Source organism: Papio anubis, chromosome 3 (genome assembly GCF_008728515.1).
Source record: "Papio anubis isolate 15944 chromosome 3, Panubis1.0, whole genome shotgun sequence".
NCBI classification, from domain to species: Eukaryota; Metazoa; Chordata; class Mammalia; order Primates; family Cercopithecidae; genus Papio; species Papio anubis.
This window is the reverse complement of record NC_044978.1, coordinates 13890269-13913481: the sequence shown is the minus strand read 5'-3', so window position 1 is coordinate 13913481 and position 23213 is coordinate 13890269. Positions and strand designations below refer to the sequence as shown.

Genomic DNA, 23213 nt, shown 5'->3' with positions numbered 1-23213 from the left:
GAAAATAAAACTCATCAATGGTGCTGGTTTCATTTACACTAAGTGAACATCTCCTGGAAGTAGGAAGTTAACTTGTTTTGACCACAATGTGTTTGGTAGTGGGATTAGAAGGCAGCATGGTGCTGTAAAAAGAGTCTGCATTTGAATGAGGCCAGCAGGGTTTTAGGCCCAGTTCTATCACTAATTAGTTCCTAATCCTACACAGTTAATTTACTTTTGCAGAACAAAGGTGATCTTTAACACGTCTTCTTCTCAAAAGTGCTATAATGAATAATGATTTTTAAAATTTATTTCAACAATAGACTTTTGGAATAAATGTGGCCTATTTTAAATATTTATTTTTATAGTTGATATCCATATTCAGCTTCTTGATTAATCAAAACATCCATGTTTGAATTTTAATACAAGCATACAAATAAGAAATAATAAAATTAAGACATGCCCCCTTAATTGATCTCACATATTGATTGTCTTGGCAACTAAACTCAATTGCAGAAGCTGTAAATCTGCTATGTTCAATTTATCTTGTTTTTACTATTTTATTATCCAGATAAAAGCAGGCTGATTTTAAAAAATAGTACTTTCTAGAAAGTCAATTCCTTCTCCTAGCCCAAATGTTTTCTGAGGTGTGAGAAATCAAGGAACATGAATAACAAAAAAACATGAATTGTGTCCTAGGACATGATAACTTGCTTTAATTTTCTATCTCCAAATTTTGTCTTTATGTTAACCGTTATACACCAGCCAAAGGAAGGGAGTTAAAATGTAGAAAAAAAAAGTATTAATGAGTCATACCATCAAACCAACTCTCTGTTTCTCTCCTTAATCATTTGTCCTTTTACCATCTTCCTGGTCCCTAAATTTGGCTATGGCAGAACTGGCCAGCAAAGGCTGTTTCTGTGTGCCAATGTGCCTTTGTATGCCATCTGCAGATATCATCTGCCAGGCACCTCACAAAATCATTTACAAGGGGAAAGAGCTAAATAGAAATTGCCATTGATAGCAAATATATTTGTTCTGAGTAATATCAGAATTATCTCTAATAGAGAGTCCTTAATACTGTAAGACTGTTTCAACCTTTTCTTATTAAAACACATATAAAATCAAAACTATATTTTGAAATCATCTAAGTGAATTTTTAAATATCTAGCTTTTTACACATACATTTATCTTGTTAGCACTACATAAATAAATGTATAATAGCACATTCAAGGCAATTCTTAGAAATTTCTGCCCAATTTGCCATTATCTACACAGTTTTTTATTCCCCATCTAGTTAACAGCTTTTGAGAAGCCCAGGTTCCCAATTTCTGAGCATGTTTAATCGACCACTATGGTTGTCATGCCAACCAACACAGAGAATTCTGAGCTTACATGCGGCATTTCAATACAGTGACCCAATTACTTTCTGTCAACAAATTCACCAGCAAAATAAAGGGGCTAACACATTAATGAGATTTCCTGAGACTGCACTGTAGAGATGCTTGCAGTAAGATCACCACCAGTTTTTAAAATAACTAAAATGTTATTAAGTATCACAAGTATGATTCTTTTTATCTTCTGCCTTGGTTATTGTTATCTTTATGAGTGAATTTTCTATTAAAAATGCCTGAAGTCAATATATTTTAGCTTCTCTTTCACTACAAAAGCAAATGCCACTGGGGTGTCCATGATATAAGGATACCATATTCTACAAACTGGAAGTCACTCTATCTCAACATGATTTTAATTTTATATTATACAATGAAAACTTATGAAGGCATAGGGAAAGTTGTATACCCTTTTGGTTATTGTTTTAAAAAGTCTTCATTTGAAAACCAGAAACAACAAATGCCATGAATTAAAGGACTTTACAACATGATGAAATTATCTATTCATTGCATGAAAGATATTTTGTTCCTTCTTTTAGGGAGGAAGAAAAGAGAACATAGATGTTAGCACTAGGTTGAAACAAATATTTAAACCAATTCCTTAGACATATAATATACAAAATGTTTTAACTTCACCTGGGCATTTATTATATTTACAACTAAAGTTTGCTTTAATGGGGAGTGGTTGTGTGTATGAGAGAGAGAGAGAAAAGAAAAAAAGAATAAATACAATATGAATGTACCTATTTTCTGGCAAATCTTTTTCCTATGTCTTTTGGACTAGAGTTCCATTTTTTCACACTTTATAATCATGTTATGCATAGGCTCTATTAGGTAAAAGAAAATTCATTCTCAGATGAGTTTATTTAATAAATAAATCAGATGGCAGATGGGCTTTATTAAAACAAGTAGAGATAAATAAAATGTATAAATAGAAAATATATTCTTGTTTTAGCAAGATGACAAGAATTTAATAATATTTTTACATTACTCTTGATAATATCAGCTTTAAGAAATGCACCTAAAATTAATAGACGCATAGACATGGAATTCTAGCACCACTCCTTAGCATTGCAAATAGGAAAATTAAGGTCTCAGAGGTTAAGTGACTTGCCATATGCCACCAAGTCAACTGGTGGTAGTCACACAATTTGGAGTTTGCTTCAAGATTTGACATTAATTTGTAGACTGATGGATGTATTGTTATAAACGTCCCTACATGTAAAGTAAGAGCAATTGATAAAAGGTTAAATTTGCCTATTTAAAATTGAACTCAGAAATTGATTGCAGTCACCATCTTAATCCACATAACAGAGAAGAGATTCAATTTTCTCTTACTTAATAGATGGAGACTACTAACAAAATGATTATATCAAAATGAAAGCACTCATCTAAAACATACAGAAGCAATATTCATTACAAAATAGTGACATTCATATTTTACCCGTTTATTCAAACACATACGCGCACACACACACTTTTCTGTAACAAGAGCAAACTAGTTTCCAAATATTTTATGGCTTTTATGCCTTCTGGAAATTGACATATTGTCCTTCTACACTCCCAGAAATACTTCCATATATTAAAATCTTTATGGGGAGCCTACTTTTTAAATCAAATTGATGCTTTGATACCATAGCATGTGGTCATATTTAGTTATTAATCATATAACCTGAGGAGTCTTCATAAGACCTAAGCAGTCATCAGTAAAATTAGCATTGAAATAAAATAATTTATAAAGCTGCAAATAAATGATTGTATTTGTTTATAGTATAACAGTTATTGACTCTGGTTTAAGTAATTTGATCTTATTATAAAAATATATTTCAGTCTTCTTAATTTCCAACTCATATGTGCTAAAAAATTTTAAGCTCATATGTTCAATCTCTCTGTTTACTGGTAGTAACATATAGTGTTTATTTCTTCTGGTTATGCATTGGATTGAAATTGCCATGCCAATAAATAGTTAAGTCAAAGGTGTAGAATGTATTAAGCTCAGAGTGTGGGTTATACCATTTTTTTAAATTCTGAAGCTTTATACTGGATATTTGGTATCTACTCTTTCAAGTACATTTAAAAATAAAAAATAAGACTAGAAAAAATTAAATGAAGAAAGCCAAAAAGAAGAGGCAATCTTGTATGTTTTTTTACTGCTCTTGTGATACATTTATTTTAATGGACTTGGGAAACGCATGCTTTCTTGTAAAGATACTCTGTAAAATTGGGAATGGCATTACTTTTCAAAATAACAACTAAGTTTACTTAGAATACATCCACTGATAATTATAATTGATGAATATTAGTAAAATGTGAGATGCTAAATTTCAGTTTGCTTAATAAGTTTATATTTTAAAATACAATGTAAAACTCTTTATTTTGGAATTTAACTTATAATTCTTTGACATCTGATCAGAAAGTTTATTTGCCAATTTCAAAAGAAATATTGAAATTAAAGACAGAAGTACATATGGGATTCTCATGTTATTGTATTCACAATGCCTTTTCTTTTACATATTTATATTAAGAAACCTTTCAAACATAAAGCAAATAATATAACACGCAATGATAAAGTTAACAATGTGGCCGACCATGGTGACACATGCCTTTAATCCCAGCACTTTAGGAGGCTGCAGCGGGCAGATCACCTAAGGTCAGGAGATTCAGACCAGCCTGGCCAACATGGTGAAACCCCATTTCTACAAAAAATACAAAAATCAGCCAGGCACGGTGGTCTGCGCTTGTGGTCCTAGGTTTTTCATTTAACATTATATCTTAAAAAGTTATCCATGTTAATACATTCTTTAACTAGTACAGATGAGTCTACTATTATGGACTATATTATGTATTTTGGTAGAATTCTTCCAGAAAATTAATAATAATTGCCCTTCTAAAAGATGTTCTATGGCTTCATACAATATGAATCCTCTTCCTCTGAGCTATCCAGGACCCTGTTGGTGGAGATTGCCTGGATACCCACCGTCCCCATCTTACAGCAATTAAGAACATGTTGGAATAGTCTGTAAGAGATCCATGAATTCTATTTATTTGTTTATTTAGAGATGGTGTTTCGCTCTGTCCCTCAGGCTGGAGTGCAGTGGCGCCATCTTGGCTCACTTCAACCTCCGTTTCCTGGGTTCTCCTGCCTCAGCCTCCTGAGTAGCTGGGATTATAGGCGTACATCACCACACCTGGCTAATTTTTGTATTTTTATTAGAGAAAGGGTTTCACTATGTTGGCCAGGCCCGTCTCAAACTCCTGACCTCAGATGATTCGCCTGCCTGGGCCTCCCAAAGTGCTGGGATTACAAGTGTGAACCACCACGCCCAGCCGAGTTCCACGAATTCTTCTTCACATCAGACACTACTTATACTTTTTACTTCGATCATGTGATGTCTTGACTTTCAGAAATGCATTTCCCATTGTTTATGATAGTAGGAGTTCTTTTCCTCTTTAAACTCTGGGAAGCTGCCAAAATTCTTCCCGATATTTAGAGGGAAAATATTTTTAAATACTTTTTTATGATGTTGTAAATTCTGATCCTCTTGGTTCACAAATATAATTTCATCCATTTATCCTAATTAGTCTTTTGCCTTTTAGTCTTTGTTCATTTCACTTTTTAACCTTTGTTAATTTATGTCATCTTGATTTGGATTCATTTAACTTTTTAACCTTTGTCGATTTATGTCATCTTCATTTGGATGCATCTTTGGAAACCATTTTCCTTCTAGAGTAATACAGACTATCTGGATCTACACTGACAGGCCTAAGAAGCAACTTCACCACTTACTACTGAGTGACCTTGGAAAAATCATCAAAAATCTCTGGGTCTTAGGATCCTCATCCATAAAATAAGAGTAATAAAAGTATCTGGTTTGTATAGTTATTGTGAGGATTATGTAAATTAATAAACATAATGCACTTGAAACAGTGCTTAGCTAATGATGTTATCTTAATAAGTGTTGAATATTCGTATAATTTCTTTAGATTTATGTATGTGAGTCCCTAATAGAAACCATAATCAAATGTTTATCTTGTTCATAGCCCTTCTTTGGACCTTCTATAGTATAAATATTTTCCTTTCAAAGATACAGTGCAATTACACACAATAACTTAAACAAGGAATTGTTTATTCTCTCAGTATTTACTGTCAATCATTATACTTTTCTGTTCAGAACTTTGAATTCAAGATTAATATTGCTCGGAAGTTATTCTAAAAGGATAGCATAGAAAGAGAAAAAATGAAGCTGATAATTCAATGAGCTGTATGACATTATAGAAATGTACTGGAACCTGGGGAATTGCATGATTTATGATGAATATGAAAGCCTGGAAAAAGCTTCCTGATGAGGTACTGGTTGAGGCATGGTCGGTAAGAAAGAAGATGGAAAGGAAATCATGATGGGCCTGCACACATCACGTGAGGGCGTGCCAAGAGACTATTTCAATGCTGAATGATGAGATTGGATAATAGGCCTAGAAACTTTGCTTTGGGCCATATTACAAATGGCTTGATATACCAAAATAAAGCTAATGGATTTAATTTTATAGGTAGTAGAAACAATGGAACCCTTTAAGCAACAGAATCCATGAATATATTTTGTTTGAGAGAAATTATTCTAATTAAAGTGAACAGAGATTGGATGAAGAGAAGCATAATAAACACAACCTCAATAGCTTGAGGAAATAGTCAATTACATTACTGAGTACATGAAGATGAGAATCCGGAATTAGAAGATATTTCTGAAATGAAAGCATTTGATAACTCATTAAATATAGAAGAAAGTGTGAAAGGCATTAGTAATGACCTGTAAACTTCTAGCTTGGGACACAGTGTACATAAATGACAGATGTGATGGAAGTCAAGAACAAAGGATGTAGAATTGATTCAGCAGTCAGTTGATAAATTCCATTTTGGACATATTGCAGCTGAGGTGCCTATGGTTATCTGAGGCAGGCAACCTCTTCGAGAACACTCAATAATCCCTTCCTAGTAGCATTCATGTCTTTCTGAAATCTTCTCCACCTGAGTAAGGGCTGCACTTTTTGACTTGCTTCTAATGAATAGAATACAGCAGAAGCAATGAAATGTTGCTTCCAAGATTACACTATAAAAGCACTGTGGGGTGGACATGGTGACTCATGCCTGTAATCTCAACATTTTAGGAGGCCAAGGAAGGAGAATTGCTTGAGGCCAGGAGTTTGAGACCAGCCTGCACAACATACTGAGACCCTATCTCTACAAAAACTTTAAAAAAGTTAGCTGGGCATGGAGGGACACACCTGTGGTCCCAGCTGAGAGGAGACTGAGGTGGGAGGATCACTTAAGCCCAGGAGTTTGAGGCTGCAGTGAGTCTGAGTCATAATCACTACTTTACTCCAGCTTGAGTGACAGAGGAAGACCCTGTCTCAAAATAAAATGAAATATAATAAAATAAAATAAGTAAAAGTACTGCGGCTTCCAACTTACATGGAATCTCTCTCCCCATCTACCTTACATCCTTTGCTCTGGAGAAGCCAGGCACCATGGCATGAGGCAGCCCTGTGGAGAGGTTCATGTGGTACAGGACCAGGCCTGCCAACAAGTCATCACTTGGGTGAGCCACTAAGCAGATTCTTCCGCCGACTCCAACTGAACCTTCATACGAGACTACAGCTGAAACTAACAGCTTGATTGCAATCTTGTCACTTTCTAACAGGCCACTCTGTTTTTCTCAAACTATATTACTGATATTTTCTTAAATATCTATTTATTTATGTGTGGATGCTGTTTTAGTTGCTTTCTGTCTCCACCTCTTCTACATCAAAAGCTTTATAATGTAGTCTGCCTTGGACAGTGACACTTACAAGAATGGCTAGCAACTAGTCATTCTAAATTAATTATCTACTTATCTTATTTATTAATAAGACTTATATTTGTGTTACACATAATCACAAACATTGCAAGTAAATGGCTTTCAGTACGTACAAGGAGGCAATATAACATAATGAATGAAGATAATAATATAATCTAAAAGATGAATAAAAATCTACTTTGATAATCTCTAATTTACCAATCAGTGCATTCAATGGTTTCTAAATATCTCAACTATTCCAACATATAGACAGTTTTCTTCCTATTTGACGGATGAGAAAATTAAGTCTCTTGATCAGAAGTTAAGTCAACTGCCTGAAAACACAACCAGTATATAGCAGAGTCAGAATGTGAATTTATGTTTGAATGGTTCTGTTTATTTACACTACCTTCCCTCTGGTACTTTAGTGTTTTTCATTATAAGTATGCAAAAGCTAAAATACAAACCAATCACCCTATTTGATTGCATTCACAATACTTTTATGTTGTTTTACCAAATATGGAGTATAATTTAGGAGTGATATTTACATGTGGGAATTCTGGAAGAAGTTGCGAAGTTTAATTCCTATGGGAACTCATTATATATTCATTAGTTCAAAAACAAAGAAGCAAACAGTATGCACCAATGAAGGAACTTGAAGACTACCTTTCTCTCAGTGATACCCCTAGGAATTAAACCTCACCATTTTTTTCCTGTCTAAACATCCTTTGAAAGTTGTTCTGACTCAAAACAGCATTTTCAAACATTTCTGATAAGTCCTGAATTGTTTTTTTGGTGTGTGTTAATCTTATGTTATTCTTTGTTGTTTTTAGTAAGTACTCAATTCTCTCAGATTACTAAGGATTCTCTTCTCTAAAAAAATACTGGCAAATTTAATATCATATTCCATACCAATGTATGAAAAGCTGCTAGTCATTTTATTTCTTCTAGATAACTAACACATGTAAAATTAAACCAAATAATGCCAAAAAGCAAATACCTGATTCTACAGCACATGGTAATAGCTGTAGTTACAGTTCTTACTTTCTTTTTATTCATTTTATTTGTAGATGAAAGATGTTCTATGATCTTATTCAGTCACAATATTGATAACCAACTATTTAACTGTATTCAGAGGTAGAATTCATTGGGCCTTTCATAATCTTGGTCCTAAAATTTATTTATTAATGATGTTTGGGTAGGTAGCTGTTGGGATTGACAATAGCATTAATACCAGCAGCAATGTGTGATGTGATATCAATGTTTATATCCTGCCCTCAAATAATTGAGCTCCCATGTATATGGAATACATGGTAACTGTTTTATTGTTACATGCATTAGCATTTTCAGTAACTGTAGGCTATCTTAATCAATTTCCCCCATCATTCCATGATTGCAGTTTTCTTCTATGCCTATTGAATAATCCAGATTAAAGACTACATATCATTTAACTCCCCACCTCAAGTGATCTGCCCACCACAACCTCCCAGTCATTTTGCAATACATTTTGAAGTAGTCAAGGGCTTGTGTACATTATTGTAGGCTTTGAAATTCTTTTCATTTTCAAAGGCAAAATTATAGAGGTGTTGTCCAGAACACCCTTAAAGTTCTCATTTTAAATGATTGCAATCTCTGAGTATAATTTCCTCTCAAATTTTGGGAATTCAAATCCATAATATCTTTGTCTTGGTATATAAATTATGAATCACAATTGGGAAAGCTACCAGGGTTTTTAACCAATAATCTACAAAACTAGCAATTCTCTAAGTGTGGTTCCAGGATCCACAAATATAGCATTACCTGAGAAAATACTAGAAATTCAGATTCCTGGGCCCCACTCCATACTCACTGAATCAGAAACTTGAGTTGGGGAAATGAAGTGCCATAATCATCAACCAATAGGTGATGGCAAAGCAAACTAATATTGAAGAGCTACTCAGAATATGGTACTTTAAGTTACTTGTGCAACTTTAAAAGACAAATAAACCTCAAATCACAAACCTAACACATTCATTGCAAAGTAAAGTTAATAATCACTCTTCTAAGTTATTCATTTATAACAATCTAAGGCATAATCACCTCACCTTTCACAAAGGTTGCTGCTATGTCATTTAATAATTTTTAATGAAACTGAGTTATTTAAACTTGACATTAAGATTACCATGTACCCAAATTATCCTAAAAGCACTCAATTCACCTATTTAAGGCTAAGAAAACTCTGTTTATGACACTTAGAATCCAGTTATTCAAGACAAATAACCATTTCCTTCACATAATCACCTCATTTGAAGAGCAAAACTGAAAAGCTAGGTTACAGAATGAGGAAAACTTGAAATACTTAACTTAGATTTAACAATGAGCAATATGGTCAATTTATGTCGTATTTCTTGCGTATTTACCAGAATCACCTTATCAAAAATATACATACAAACTTTGTACTAACTTTCTAATTATTATATTTCTTGGTAGGGGAAGGAGAGGCAACTTAACTCTTTTACTGACAATCACAGACAGGTAAGTTTTGAATGTTACTACTTCCCTCAAATATGTCCTTTCTGTTAGTCTCTTAATCCCAAGTCGATTCTTTTTCAGAACAAATGTAACCCACAATTGGAATGTAAAGACATATATTTCTTAGTGTCCCATTTTCTCCTTAGAATACAGTGGATTTCCTCGGGAAAGCAATTTTGCCAAGGGAAATGTAAAATGCATTTTTTTATATTACACCAAAAGAGGTATTCAGTTTTTGTCTGGCATGTCCTCTGCTGTATTGCACATGAAAGTGAAAGGAAAGCAATTGGAAATCCTTGCCAGAGGCTAGTTATGAGCAATGAGTTCAAAGATTTCAGTGGCCTGATAAATAGTGCTTAAAATATACGAGTCTACCGTCTCCTTTCCTTTTTTCCTTTTTCCATTTTGCAAAATGGGAAACAACATTGTTCTTTCCCAATGTGGCTTTAAATAGCTCTTCCAATCTTGTTTTCCTGCCCCAAGATGTCTTAGGCAGCACTCACAGTCTCCCTTTGCTCATCTGTCTTAGGGAGCTCCAGTCAGCTCCCTTTCCTAGAGTATCACTGGCATCAACCCTTTTCTATAATATAAATCATTTCTTTTTTGGCCAAAAAATACATGCAGTTCTTTAATTTTTGACTCTGGGCCACTCATTTTGACTCATTGTGGGGCAATAGCATTCAATGACCTCTTCCAAAACAACAGACACTGAGCTCATAGTCTTTAACATTCCCCTCTCACACTAAGAACTGCTTGAATCTAAGTATCTAGGAATCTAAGAGTCAATTGAAGAACAGTTTTGCAAACTCAACTTATAAGAATAGTGACTGAATTTGTGCAAGAAGGTAAAAGCATATGAGGCACAGAAGTAATATTACTATTTTTGTATACAAAAGTAAAAAATGGAAATATTGGAGTCAAGAAGACTGAGGTATAACAGACACTTCCAAATGACTGCATTTGTCACCCTAAAAGTAGCAAATGTTTTCAAAAACAAACAGAACACCCTTGAGCAAGAGACTTAATATAAAACCCTAAGGATAAGGATACAATTCAAATATTTTTTGAGGTTTAGCTCTTTTCTTCATTCAACTTCTATGGACCCTGAAATGGGATTTTTAATACTAAATTTTAAAGATATTTCAAAATTTTAATTTCAAAAAAAAAGATCCTGAGAGCACAATATTTTTTAAAAGTATATGGATTCCAAAGTGGTGAGGAAGCCAATAAATAATTCCAATAACTGTGTAATCTGTGGTTGAGGGCTGAATGCTGTGGTTGAGGGCTAAACTGAAGAGTAATCTTATTTGAGAATGTACAAAATAAAAATAAATAGGTAAAAAGAATACACAAAATATAACAAAAACAAAATTATATAACATATACACAAATCTAGGTAGAGATATAGATTGTTTTCCTTAATCAATGTATGCTAACCCTGTGTATATAAGTCCATTTTAGATAATATCAATATCATTTTAATTTCACTGAATGCAAATTATCCAAGTCAGAGAAAAACCTCTAGGCCAAATCTTGTCTAAAACATTTTAATCTCTCCTATAGTAACATCGGGTGCATCAAATTCTCTCACATCAATCCCCCCTAGTTTCCATACCCACACTTAACAAATAATAGCTAAAATTATATATCTACATAAAATAAAGTGCATTCCATTGTCCTTCAGTGCTATACCGTGTTATTGTCCACTCCGAGGCCTAAACCATGGCTTCATCATATTTCTAAAACACAGATCATAAAACCTATTCAATGAAGGCTTCTGTTTCTTGCAAAATAAAACTTCAAAATCACCAGAGAGGTAATAATGGTCAGGTTAATGCCTGGGTTACATTCAATATTGAAATGGTATATAACTCATTTTCCCTCAAGGACCACAAAACAGCCTTGTAAACTCATCCCAGAGGATCTGAAAGAGAACCCCCTCATAACAGAATGGCATTCCCAGCTTGTGGGCTCTGAGACTCCATTGAGTCATGCCACATGTATGGAAAATGATTTTTGGAGTGTTATTCTATCCAAGGAAAAACAAAACACATTTTCCCCTTTCTAGATTAAAGGACATTCTGTCTACATTAAGACAAACAGGGTTAGTCTTAAACACTTGTTAATCTTAGCACTATGTTTAACAAGCCTCCCAAGTATTGAACTCAAGAAACCTAAGAAATGAGATCAATGTTAGCTTTTTCATGAAATTTAAATGTGTCAGACAATAAAGTCTGCAAATAGTTTGCCATCTTTTGCTAACAGGGAAAACTAAGCAGCGAATTAATGACCTCCCAAGGATTTCGGAGAATGCCGGGTAAGTTTACTACACTCCACATAAGTATAATATGCAGATACTAATTATTTCATATCCTATATTTCTATTTTGTACATTGAAATCAGGATCACGTTAAAAACTTTTATAAATGTAGCACACTAATATTATAGGTATATTGAATAGCTGTTTTGTAGATAAAAAGTGTTTAATATTGGTAATTTGATATGGTTCAAACTAATACATGTATAATACAGACAAATAGGTAACAAACCACTCAGTAGACTTAAAAAAAAATAAATCTATTAATACCTGAAGGCTGAAGCAAAATACATTTGTCAGTTAATAGGAGAGAATTTTCCAGGAATCTGATAGAAGTGGAATGAAGTGACCAGTGGATATGATACATTTTTAAAAATTGAGTATGTTAGATAAATAAATACGCTATGTTTTTTAATACTTTAAGGACTATGGAATGCCTCGAGGGACACAAACATGGGTAATACAGTTGCCTGAAAAGACTTCATCATCATTAGGTTATAGTGATGTTGCTTTTGCATCACTGCAGAATTTAAAAGAAAATAGAGTACCAGAGTTAAGTCCAAATGTTGCAGTGATGATATAAGTGTAAGTATGACACAAAGTTTCCTTCCAATGTAGCAGAAACAATGGGCAAAGACATTTTGATATTTATGTAAAATTAGTGGTCACTCTTGATACACAGATGATATGAAAGAACACATGTGTCATAAATCAGTAGCTCCTTTTAGACCTTTGGTAAGTATACTACTCTCCACGTAAGTATAATATGCAGATCCCAATCATTTGGGAGGGGGCTCAAAGTTGCTAAAAGGTGTTGTAGAGATCAATCATGGAAATACATTCTTGTTGTCTCTTTGTGAATTAAATTTTCATGTAGTGTTGCAAAAAAAAAATTACTGTGTAAAAATAACACCTAAATAAATAAGCTTATCTTTCTTCAAGATTATACTTTTCAGCCTGGCTATACAACTGACCTATAAAACAAGAAGTTATTTCAGTTGTTTAATAAGAGTTCATTCTCAGTTCCACCAAATAATGGTATCACAAATTCATCTCAAAACATAAACTAGTAATTAATACATCAAAAAAATTAGTATGCCGAAATTATAGGGAGAATATGATGAACATTGAAAGGTTAGAAAGAAATATTCTTCAAATACCATTGACTAGATCTCAAATGATCTGTTTTCAGATTCTGTCGTGACCCCATCTAAAATATAAGCCAATTGGATAAGACTATATACTGATTAAAATACAAAAATTAAAATAAAGCTTAAAAGAAGGCAAAAGAAAATTGATTACTCATTGCATGCTATTTTTTAAGTTCATTACCTTAAAAATTACTAAACATGTCCTATAAAAGGTCTTATCTTATTAAACTGTCCTCAAGGATTTCAAACTGTTATTTCTTGCATAATTTTGTTTTCTTTGATCAATTCTTATGAATGAACACAGTAAGCCTAGTGTCAGCAAATTTGTAAACTACTTCATTAAATTTTAACAGCATATTATAAAATATTATAAGACATAGTTTTCCAAGTTTCAGTAACCATTTGCTGAATCTGACAGTTTAATATATTTGACTTCATTGCTAGAATCAGAATGCTAAAAATATGTGTGGGCTCTTTAATAATAAAAAAAGAAAATCTATTCATTTTTCAAGAAGGCTGCTACCAAACTGCTGAATATATTTCAGGTCAAAGAAGAAAAGAATTATTTTTAATTCAAATCTAATGGCATAAAATGGAGCCCTTGCTAAATTCTCCCAAGCCAGGTTTAGCTGCTCTGTTAGATCTGTCTCTATTTAGGGGAAAAAATGTGTTTTATTCTTTCTTTAGTCTGTACAGTTGAACCCTTATTCTTCCTCTTTATCCTCTTCTTTTTCTTCCCCTCCCCCTCTTCCTTCTCTTTCTCCTCCTACTCTCCTTTCATCACCATCATCACCATCATCATCATCATCAATCAGCTATGAATGGGTTTGTTTTCAGGGCACTTTGCAGGTTGGGTTCATGAACAAATGACAAATCTTTACCCTTCAGGGATTTGTACTTTGAGAAGGGAGCTACGGCATGACATATACATAAAAAAGTAAACAGTAAGAGATGCCGTATATTAAATTAAAACATTTAAGAAATAATTGTTACAACAATTCAAAAAACTTATTAGTCCTTTAATTCCAGCTCTCTGACTCAAGGAAAATTGCTTGGTCAGTTTTTCAGATGGGCACAGTGTGTTATGATGAGAGGAAAGGAAATGTGGAGAAGGAATCTCTGCATTTACTCCACTCCTACTACATTCCAGGAATTATAATAGACGCTTTTACCAAGTCATTATTACGTCTAACTCACATTAAATGGACCTAAACCCCCAAAAAATTAATTCTCAAAATTGAGATTTTGAAAAAAAATACAGTTGAATAATACAGATGAAGTTAGAGAGAAAATGAAGGTGGAGAAAAGGAGCCAGGGCTTTAACAAAAGTCATCTGATTGGGAAACCAAAAGTCAATTGGCCACTCATTAGGATGATCAATTGAAAACTGCTGGCACTTATACATGTTGAAAATTCAGGAGACAATCTGAGTGCGTGGTTTCTGAATTCTAGATCTTATGACTTAATTACAACTTTTTCCTGTGAAAAAGTTGAGCAGAGATTTAAAATGTTTTAAGCTCAAGTATTTTAACCAGTATTCAAAGCATTCTTTTCACAGTAAAAGGGTTTTTTTTTTTAACTTGATGAAAAACTAAAATCAAGTTTTTGAGACAATAAACCACTAAATGAATCTGGCTTTGGTAATACAAGGGTACCTTTTAAGAAAGAGATTCTCAAAGCCTATGGTTGGTTTTAAATGGACAAACCACATTTAGTGTCATATCTAAGAGTTCCATTGCTCAAACAACGCTCAATCCTTATTTTAAGAATGAATTCTAGTATTGAATATTGAAATTTTGAAAGGTATTTGAAGAAAAATAAATATAATTCTTTACTGCCACTCAAATGTAGAGTCTGTGGTTACAAAAATTTGAATTTAAATGCCCTTATTATAGGAAAAATAAATTTTTGACTAGAAAAATGGAGAAATCATTTGGCTCATTCTCCCTTCTGACCACCTCATAATCTTTCTTGGAACTGAAGTGGAAGACTATCTCATTTTGTTACATGACAATTCTTTTTTCTCTGGATGTTTGTGTGAGGTTTTCTCTTAGTTTCCTGTAGAGTTTGAACCCAATGGCCATTGACTAAATAGTGTGACCATAAAGTCAAAGAACGTTTGATATTTATTAAAAAACTGTAATCAATATTTATTAACTAATGTTAAGATATATTGACATTAGACACTGCAAATGAAATGCTTAGAACAGTGCCTGGATTATTAAATATTTGCTATTATTACTAACATTTTCCTTGAAAAATAAATCTTGCTAGTAAAAGTGCTTAATTATGTTTCTGATGTTCAATAACTAAACTGAACTGAAAAAATGGTATGGTATAGACTGTTAAAAATGAAAGTGGATATCTACCAACACAAGAAATGTGTAGAAGAATCTCAAAAATTGTTTTTCAAAAAAAAAAGCTGTGAAGTTTTGGGGGGAAGCAAATTTGGGTATGTATTATTTCTTTATTTGAATTAGTTACTAAACTTTTTTGCATAAAACAACAATCAGGGAATAAATACAGGTGTAAAGTTTTTCTCCCATATTTTACTTTTGTTAAGAAAGAATAGGTAATTCACCATTCAGATAACCTTTCTCATGGGGAATATTAATTGCAACCATAAAAATGTAGAAAATAGGCTGGGCGCGGTGGCTCAAGCCAGTAATCCCAACACTTTGGGAGGCCGAGACGGGCGGATCACGAGGTCAGGAGATCGAGACCATCCTGGCTAACACGGTGAAACCCCGTCTCTACTAAAAAAATACAAAAAACTAGCCGGGCGAGGTGGCAGGTGCCTGTAGTCCCAGCTACTCGGGAGGCTGAGGCAGGAGAATGGCGTAAACCCAGGAGGCGGAGCTTGCAGTGAGCTGAGATCCGGCCACTGCACTCCAGCCTGGGCGACAGAGCGAGACTCCGTCTCAAAAAAAAAAAAAAAAAAAAAAAATTGTAGAAAATAGTTTCCCAGACATTGGAAGTTCTATTATAAATCAATGAAAAATGCTAATTAGCAAAATGCTTTAATTGCCTCACTTTTACTTGATAACTAAGAAAAAGCATGGCCACCCCCTTATAGGAGGCAATATGAACAATCTCTTATGTTTCTAGCATCATTCTCAGGGATAGTCCATCCAATTCCTCTCTTTGATGGAGGTAAGTATACTAAAACTCATCATTTTTCATATGATAAAAATTTAAGTCCAAAAACATTAAACAATTTAAACAATGTGAGAAAGTGTCTTTCCTTCTTTTGGAAATGAATCTGGATATATACAGCAGTTAATATTCTAACATGTTGACATCTCTTAATACACATCATTTAAAAGCCAACAGTCATTCTTCCTTTTTTCTCTGACCTCAGATTTCCCCATATTATAACTTAATTCCCTAGTGAACTCTATAAACAGACTCCAGTAAGGAACCGACTCTCATCTTTGACCAAAATTATATTTCCCACTTACAATTTGAAAAAATAAATCAGTTATCTTCTGTTTTTCTTTCTTTGTATTGTTCACGGTAGAAAGAAGGAAGTTACTGTTAGATTAAGAATATCCAAGACAATGGTCACAACTTGAAAGCACATGGAAAATCATGAATTATTTTTATAATGTCAGCTAATCCACAGCTGTGCCACCTGTTAGTATGGATGCTATCCAAAAGGATTTTTGAAAATAAGCCAGGCAGTCTGCCTTCGATGTATGAAAAAGAAAACTGTCAAACATTTTGAATGGTGGGGGAGGGGTCTTTGCTTGGGGGAAAATGGAGTTCACAATGGACAAACTAGGAGTGATCTCCTGTATCCTATGAATCCCTCATGAGTCATTGTCTTCTGATGAATTAGGGAATAATTAATTTCTAAAAACCATTTCTTAGAAGTCATCACTCCAAGAATACTATCAATATCTACCTATCTATCTATCACGCTGTACTTCTCATTTAGTCTCTTTAAATATTTAAACTTTAATTTAAGGAATTAATGAAGTAACTATATCAAGCACTTTCATTCGGAAATGTGAATTCACTCATTTTAATGATATTGTGAAAAATCTATTCATATCCTTCATCCTAACAAGATGTTAGAAATGTATTATTAATATTTTGGATCTTTGAGATAAACAGTACCACAGACACTAAAAGAAAGCATAATTAGCAACTGATCCAATGAAAATATAAAATGACAAAATTCTAAAATGTTATATCTAAACCACAGCAGACATAACCACAACAATGCAGAAGTTCTGGGAATATCTATTCAACTTTATTAAAAATATAACTAATTTTCCCTACTGACAGATGTTATAGAACTACATTTGTAAACACCAAGGTATAAAAGTAATTTCTTATACCCAGGAGGACACTTCAGGTTAAGCACAATGCTAGTAAAAGCACAGCTGTCAAATCTTAGGACAGATTTTTTTTCTCCATGCTTTATAAAATCTGATTCTCTACGTTTCTTCCAGCCTTGTTATCCAAATGCAGAAACGGCAGCTGAAGAGATGATTTGTGACAGTATTTGCTGAGATGAAGTCTGTCCACTAGATGGATAAAACCAGTTCCCTTTTCATAGGTCTGTAAGTAGCCAACAGCTAAGAAACAAATTATTAATTCTTACACTTAAACGACTGCTTAAAGGTTTTTGATGTTGTTTTTGTTATTTTCTTAGCCACTAGTCTACAGACTTCAATGACATATTAAGGATTATAAATCTATTAATAAGCCACACACATTCTGTCCTTTAATTTCTTTGCAATAGTTCCCCAAACATTATACTACCAATACTTACTGGTAGGCAATGATTTAGGGACGAACTTATTTAAATTGTAAAAAATAAAAGATCAGTGAGGGAAAAAAAATCAGAATCATCAAGGTTATACTAAAGAGTGGTGTCAAAGTTGAAATTTAATACATTAAATATACAGTTGATTCAGCTTCCACTCACCAGGTTAAACTCAGGGAAAATTTCTTAGCACTAAGCCTCTTTATGTAAGACTCCTAAAAGGATCTGAAGATTTGTTTTATTTAGAGGTCTTTTGATTGCAAAGAATAGAGATTCACCCAGGGCAGCTGAAAGACGGGGCAGCATAGGCATTATAAAAATTTGCCATGGGATAAAGAGATCCTCAGAGCATACTGAGAATCGTTTTTTTCCCAGTTCTCAAGAAAGAAGGCCAATTGAACCAATTCATCATTTTGGATTCGATTCATGACTTACAAGTCATAGATTGCTAGTGCACTCAGGGATTGGCTGCCCTTGAAAACGTTTTCATATCTGGCAAAGGAAAAGAAGCCAGAGTTGGTGGTAAGGAACACAACAATAAATTACAGATCATAGTTGATGAGTGCAATGGAAGCATGTTGGGGAGGCAGTCCTTCGAAGGAGTATGGCTGCCAGGCAGGCACCTGTGGACATCTAGTTTAGAGAGTGGGGCTAAAAGTTCAGAATCTGGACTCATTCTGATTGTATCGAACCCAGCTCTACTATTTACTGCTATGTGACTTGGGTCTAGTCAATTAACCAATTTGATATATATTTTCCTCAACATTAGTACCACTTAAGGTTATTGTGAAGAGCCAATGAGTTCATTTAGGTAAAGTCCTTAGGCCAGTGACTGGCACTGAAATCACTGGGCAATATAGGTTGGTCAATATTTCCTAGTCTCCTAAAGCCAAAACTGCCTATTTTTTTTTCATTGATTATAGTGGTGTCTCTTCTTCAGAGATGATGTCTGCTTAAGGAAAGGTTAGGTTTCAAGATAAAAATAATCTTACACACAAAAAAATGTCTGAAGAGACTTTTAGTCAGCATATAAGCTGTACTGTATATTAAATATACTATATATTAAGTACAATATACAGTATATCCTTTTGTGCATAGACTCCTTTATAGTAATACATGTTATAAATGTATAAAGTATATGATGAAGAGTTCTCTTGTCAACAATAATTGTACAGTATTTTGAATAGTGAGATAGGTGGACATTAACATTGATATGAAAAATAAAGAAAATAAACCTGTACACTCTCCTTTCATTTATGTATTCTTATTGGTTTTAATAAGCTAAAGATATGCTGAAATGACAAATAGGTTAGTGGTGCTATTGAGCTCAGGATGAACAATGACCATTGAACTTTGGCTGTATATTGTGACCCAATCCCTGACAGTCACCAAGGATTGATTCCACTGAGGCGATGGTAGGCGGGGTTTTGGTGTTGGAAAAGTCGGTGGTTGACATTGACAGCACAGACTCATATAAGCTGCTGGTTTATTACACTAGAAAAACATGGTGAGTGATGCTGTGGCTGTTATCTTTTGTGCTGATCAAAACTTTCTGGTATACTCCATGTAATTTTGAGACCTGTTTCATAAAATGTTCATGTTCAGAAATTAAATCCATCATGGTTTTGGCTGTTTGGAACAGTTCAGTCAAATTATGAAAATGGAGAAATCATTGGGCTCATTCTCCCTTCTGACCACCTCATAATCTTTCTTGGAACTGAAGCGGAAGACTATCTCATTTTGTTACGTTTGGTTACTTTTTTTTCTCTGGATGTTTTGTGTGAGGTTTTCTCTTAGTTTCCTGTAGGTTTAGACAATGGCCATTGACTAAATAGTGTGACCATAAAGTCAAAAGAGCGTTTGATATTTATTAAAAACTGTAATCAATATTTATTAACTAATGTCAAGATATATTGACATTAGACACTGCAAATGAAATGCTTAAAACAGTGCCTGGATTATTAAATATTAGTTATTATTACTAACATTTTCCTTGAAAAATAAATCTTGCTAGTAAAAGTACTTAATTATGTTTCTGATGTTCAATAACTAAACTGAACTGAAAAAATGGTATGATATAGACTGTTAAAAATGAAAGTGGATATCCGCCAACACAAGAAATGTGTAGAAGAATCTCAAAAATTGTTTTTAAAAAAAAAAAGCTGTCAATTTATGAACTGCTGGCTCTTTCTGTCCATTGTTGTTTTCTTTTTATCTCCATACAGTTTTGTTGCTCCCTTTACTCATTGATTCATCAGCCTTCCTCTGTAAACCCCTCCTAATTCAGCAAGGCCTTCATTAGGGCTGTCCACAAAAAGATGGTCACCCACTTGTCTGGCAACCTGAATGTGTATTCACCAATTCACTCCTAATTAGAAACCCATAAATCATTTACATATTTTCTCTTAAGATTTGGCAAAATGTTCTACAAACAGTTGCATGGCTACAAGTCATAAATGCGTACCTGTTAAATCTTCATCCAAATATCTTTATTCACTTTGCTCAACCCCTCTGCAGTAATTGGGGTCCTTGTTGCCATGATTTTGTGACTATGGTTCTTGATTTTGGTGACAGATGATGCTAGGTTTAGGACGGCCATACTAAAGACCAAATTCAAAACATTCTTTTCTTTTTTCCTTTTTTTTTTTTTTTCTTCAGTACTAGAATACCATTTTGGCTGTTCAGTTTTGGCTGAACACAAGACGAAGTAAGTGGCTTTCATTTAGAGGCCATGTTTTACCAAAAACTATATGTTTCTTAAAATACTAGCCTCCCCTCAGCATAATGAGACACTCACCCTTGGGGAGGGTGGCAGAAATTGATGGAGCAACAGATTAATGATTCCCATTTCAGTTTCACATCAAGCGTGGGCTCATTGAACAGAATGGCTGGTGGGTGAAGTCACCCATACTTTTAAATTATCCTCCCTCTCTGGCTGAACACATATACTTAAATTAGGAAAACAGTTAAGGGACTATTCTCAATTGCCTTTTAAAGCTTGAGGGGGGAATGGGCTCTCACTATGAAGAAAAATGTATTTCTTATGGATGATCTCTTTAAGTGCTTGAGCATCAAGTATCTCTATTTTCAAACATATGAAATTACAATTAATTAATGAAACCACTCAGTTTTACATTCTAGTTGAATTTGCAAGGTAATATGAGTAAACACTGATGTGAATTTTAAGTCTTGGTGACATGTGACAGGAAAGACAAGGTCTAAATTTTAAGAAAAGACAGAAAAGCCACTTACTTCTTGCAAATGGAAGAAAACTCTGTGATATCTGAATTATTGTTTAAGAAAATCCTATGCAGTTTAAGAAAAACAGGATAAGAACACAAAATGCTGCTTTTCTTGAGACAGATCATTAAGTCTCTCCACCTAAACTCTTGAAAAATCTCTAACGATTTTATCTGCTTGTCAAATTGCTCCTCCAGTAATTTCACAGTTACAACCCACGCACATATCGACAGAGCATTTCGATTCAAATGTAACTTTCTAACAACAAACTTATATAGAAAAGGTGTCATAGGCGTAGTTGAGAGGAACAGAACATCAAGAGTGAAGAAAATTAAATCTTCTTTTTCTCAATTAAGAAAAAAACCTAAACTATAAATATTGTATTCACATACATTTACAAACTGATAGACCACTAAACATTTTTCTGATTTAAAATTGCTTTCCACCACTGTTGCTGGTGCATATATTAACGATGAAAAACCCACTGTGACAGAAATCTTTCCTCACAGCATTGCCACCTCCACCCCCATAAAAGAAAGCTTTTCAGTGTTACCTGAGGGAAAAAAAAAAAATCACAACTAATTACATCATTTTTCTTGCTTCCTGCATCTACCAAAGCTTGCTAAGACACATTCAACCTGTTAGCACAATCCATGATTTAACTCAAGGTTTTAGTTAGTGTAATGAGTATCATTGCTCTATTTAAAATGTTGTCTACCTTTCCTTAAGCAAATTGATCGGCCAATAAGTATCATCATTAGGTATTACAAAAAGATGTTGTCATAAGATATTTTATTCTAAATTAAAACAGTCCATCGAGATACCTTGTAAGAACAGAAATTACCATTAAAATTTCCCATTTACAATCACTGATGAATACTTAGGCTATTTGCGCATATAATAAAGGGAGCTGAGGTTTTTTAATTTAAAAATAGATCACATGCTATTAATGTAGATTTTTGTGTTTCTATTACAGATTATCATTAATAAGGGTACTAAGGACTAAAATTGGGAAATATCTATTACCTTTTGCTTATATCAAACTTTCATATATTTAATATCAATGGTCTTTTATTACGTGTGTGTGTCTGTGTATATGCACCATATATGCCTCAAAGTATGTGTGTGTACATTAAGGGAAGAAACCCAGCATAGCTAAATAGCTAAAAATATGGTAACTATACTGTGCTTCCACTCTGTATATTTTATCATATAAAATATAGTTTTTTAAAATAAATGCCTTTATATACATTTGAAATTAACTTTGATAGCTGAATCTTTTTCAACACTACTCTTGAATATTACCTTTATGTAGCATTACCTGTGTTACCGTTTCAGTCCTAAGAAAATGAGACCATTTTCTCTGACATTACATAAGCCCGCAGCAGACGAGAGAAACGCTGCCTGTCTGGGGTGAAAGCTAGCTCCCTCTGAAGCTACCATTTGACACATTAAAACAATTCTCGAGTTGATTGAATCATTCCAAATTACCAATATTTGACCATTTCAACCTACAAAAATGGCAATTTCACTTTAACTCATACAGCCAGATATACCTAGACAAGCTTTAAAAATGCATCAAAAAATTTCCTTTAACATTTATTACTCAGTTGATTACAGTCAACTATATATAGAAAGGAAAATCTTAACGTTTCTATACACCCTGAACATTTATGAACTTTTGCTCCATCTGCTTAAACCGAAAGTGCATCCTTGTTTTTATGTTTTTATATTTTAAAGATTGTTTTAAAAACGTGTAGCAATCAAAAGATAATTAATGGTCCTGGTCTGTGTTCTATCAGATGTCCATGCAAAGGTATGGATAGTGGTTCCATCACCAAATTTTTAACTAACTCCAAATATTGTATTTGTGGCTCACGCTAGGGATCCCTTGACCCAGCTCGGCAAGCGTGAAATCACGAAATAAATGAAGGTTAACAAAGACTGGTCTAAGGAATAGTTCACTACAATACCGCAATGCTCTTCTCACTAATACTCGACTCTGCATTTCGCTAC

At 33.7% G+C, this 23213-nt stretch overlaps 1 protein-coding gene and 1 long non-coding RNA gene across 3 annotated transcripts in view; one reads left to right on the top strand and one right to left on the bottom strand.

The window, feature by feature from the left end:
- Nucleotides 1-23213, bottom strand: part of GPM6A (glycoprotein M6A) — a 374013-nt gene that overhangs the window by 156154 nt on the left and 194646 nt on the right. The gene's annotated exons all lie outside the window — the stretch shown is intronic.
- On the top strand, nt 1419-23162 carry LOC103884797. The gene is made up of 5 exons (XR_647566.3): nt 1419-1489; nt 9671-9715; nt 11978-12029; nt 17641-17747; nt 23082-23162. It is a non-coding gene; the product is annotated as an uncharacterized LOC103884797 (long non-coding RNA).